This window comes from Hakea prostrata, chromosome 10 (genome assembly GCF_041222555.1).
Source record: "Hakea prostrata isolate BN-2017 chromosome 10, UWA_Hpros_2, whole genome shotgun sequence".
Lineage (NCBI taxonomy): Eukaryota > Viridiplantae > Streptophyta > Magnoliopsida > Proteales > Proteaceae > Hakea > Hakea prostrata.
This window is the reverse complement of record NC_142609.1, coordinates 11,373,942-11,376,615: the sequence shown is the minus strand read 5'-3', so window position 1 is coordinate 11,376,615 and position 2,674 is coordinate 11,373,942. Positions and strand designations below refer to the sequence as shown.

At 36.9% G+C, this 2,674-nt stretch overlaps 1 non-coding gene across 1 annotated transcript; it reads right to left on the bottom strand.

Annotated features, from left to right (window-relative positions):
- Window positions 1–1,653: 1,653 nt before the first annotated feature.
- On the bottom strand, window positions 1,654–1,755 carry LOC149001899 (small nucleolar RNA R71). The gene has a single exon (XR_016170518.1). It is a non-coding gene; the product is annotated as a small nucleolar RNA R71 (small nucleolar RNA).
- Between the last annotated feature and the right edge of the window lie 919 nt (window positions 1,756–2,674).

Sequence of the window (2,674 nt, the reverse complement as noted above, 5' to 3'; positions counted from 1 at the left end):
ATCCCGATTTTGAGTGTCTCTGTCCAGTTTTGATCAAGATATTCATCGGATGGTCATATGGTGTCCGATCGAGCTGATTTTTGGAGGAGAGCTTCACGACGTCTTGGTCTTCAAATCCAACGGTGGGATTATGCATTGGAGATCTCTAAGATAGCAAAGCCAAGGAACTGGAAGAGGACGTTTTTGGGAGCTTTGGAAGAGCGTGGAGGTTGAACTAGAAGACGTTGGATGGCTTTGGAGATCTGAAGCTTGGGAATAAGTTTTTCTTCATCTTCTTTCAATGTTCTTGAACTTTTCTGTAATGTTTTTAATTTCAAGTATGAACTAATTTAGTTTTTCTAGGGATCAGATGTAGCCTATCTTTGAATTCCCACTCTTGTCTTTGAATTCCCACTCTTGACTTCATCAATATAATTTTGAATATTGTTTCCCTTGATTGAGTTTTTACTTCTATTCTTCATGCTTTTGATTAATTGGCCACTAATCAACTGATTTATTAATCATAATGAACTGAGAGGGGATTTATGTGTTTAGTTCATTGGAGTAAAAGCCATGAATTACATGTAGGATAGAGATATACTTACATGGTTTGTGTAGTTGTTATAGTGGGTTAGCAATTGAGGGAATTTCTATTAGTACTCGAGAGAGACTAATAGATAGGAAAGGGAATCTCGACTATCAATCAGGAAAATATTTCTCAAATTATAAAGAGGGAGAAAAGGGTGGGAATGCTTAGTTATGGTGAAATCTGACCCCTCGGTCTTTAGCAATTAATAATCTCAATTTAACTTTCAATTTGCAATATAGTTTAGAATAATTATCTTCCTTATTATTTGTTCAAATAAAATTGGTATAATTAATTTAGTACTTAATCTATAGTCTTCGAGGGATCGATCTTTTATCATTATATTACTTGTTACGACAATAAGATACACTTGCGTTGTACTTTTTCCCAACAAGTTTTTGGCGCCGTTGCCGGGGACTATTAGATTAATATCAATATCAATTATTGCTAGTTTTAATTTGAATTCTTTTATTTTTCATTTTATTCTTTTCTATTATTTTATTTTATTTTTTAGTTGTGAATTGGAGTTCTTTCAGGTCCTACTGATTTTGCATGAGAAGGAGAGGAAACGATAATTTACTTCCTTTTGATCCTGAAATTGAAGCAACTTGTTGAAGGAACTCAAAAGCAAAAAAAGATAGAACAAATTCATCTTCCACTTCTAGAGCAATGGATCCTGAAAATAATCAACCACCGCTTGAAGTTGAAGCACCAAGGCGCAAGACTTTGGGAGAGTATGTTGCGCCAACTGTGAGAGATAATAGGACAGCTATAAGGTGTCCACCTGTAGCAGCTAACAATTTTGAAATCAAGCCTGCTATCATTACAATGGTGCAAAATAATCAATTTTCTGGATTGCCTAGTGAAGACCCAAATCTTCACATTGATGGGTTCTTGGACATTTGCGATACATTTAAGAGCAATGGCGTTATTGATGATGCCATAAGATTGAGATTGTTTCCTTTCTCATTAAGGGACAACGCTAAGAGTTGGTTGCATTCTCTACAACCAGGATCCATCACTACTTGGGATCAAATGGCTCAAAAATTTTTGGTAAAATTCTTTCCACCATCTAAGACTGCTAGTTTATTAACAGATATTTCTATTTTTTTGCAGTATGATTCAGAAACACTATTTGAGGCATGGGAAAGATTCAAGGACTTGCTAAGGAAATGTCCACACCACGGAATAGAGCAATGGAGGCAAGTTCAGATTTTTTATGATGGTCTATCTAATTCCACAAGAACATTAGTAGATGCTGCAGCAGGAGGATCAATCATGAACAAGGATCCAACAGAAATTTTTGATCTTTTGGATGTTATGGCCTCAAATGCATATCAAAGGCCAAGGGATAGAGTTGCCCCAAGAAGAGTTTTGCAGAGGAATGAAACTGATCCCATGACAGCCATGGCCGTCCAACTTGAAGCATTAACAAAGCAAGTAGGGTTGTTAGCAACTCAAGGCACCAAACCTCCAGCTGTGATATGCAACTATTGTGAGGGAACACATTATAGCAATGAATGTCAAATGGCTAATCCTTTTGAGCAAAATCAGTTAGAGCAAGCAAAATATGTGGGGAACTTTAATCGACAGAGCAATCCATATTCCAACACATACAATCCAGGGTGGAGAAACCATCCAAATTTTGGATGGAAAAACAATCAAGATACTGAAAGACAACCTGAAAATCAACAAGCTCAATCATTTCAGAAGAAAGCTCCATGGGAAGATGCTCTTGAAAAAATGGCTATAGTTTCTTCACAATTTATGCAGAATCAAGAGACCACCAATCAGAATCTTTTTGCATCCATTAAAAATTTGGAAGTACAAATGGGGCAAATCGCCCATGGGATGAATCAAAGGCAAAAAGGATCACTGCCTAGTAATACTGAGACAAATCCTAGAGAGTATGCAAATGCTATTGAGCTTCGAAGTGGAAAAGTATTAGAGGAACCTTTCAAGAAAGCCGTAGTAACTGAACCCTCTTCTGAGGCGGTTCATGATGAGCAAAAAGATGCAGAGGAATACGTTAAGGAGGAGGAGAAGCCAAAATCCAAATTGTTTCCAGACAATCCACCACCTTATAATCCACCCATTCCATATCCTCAG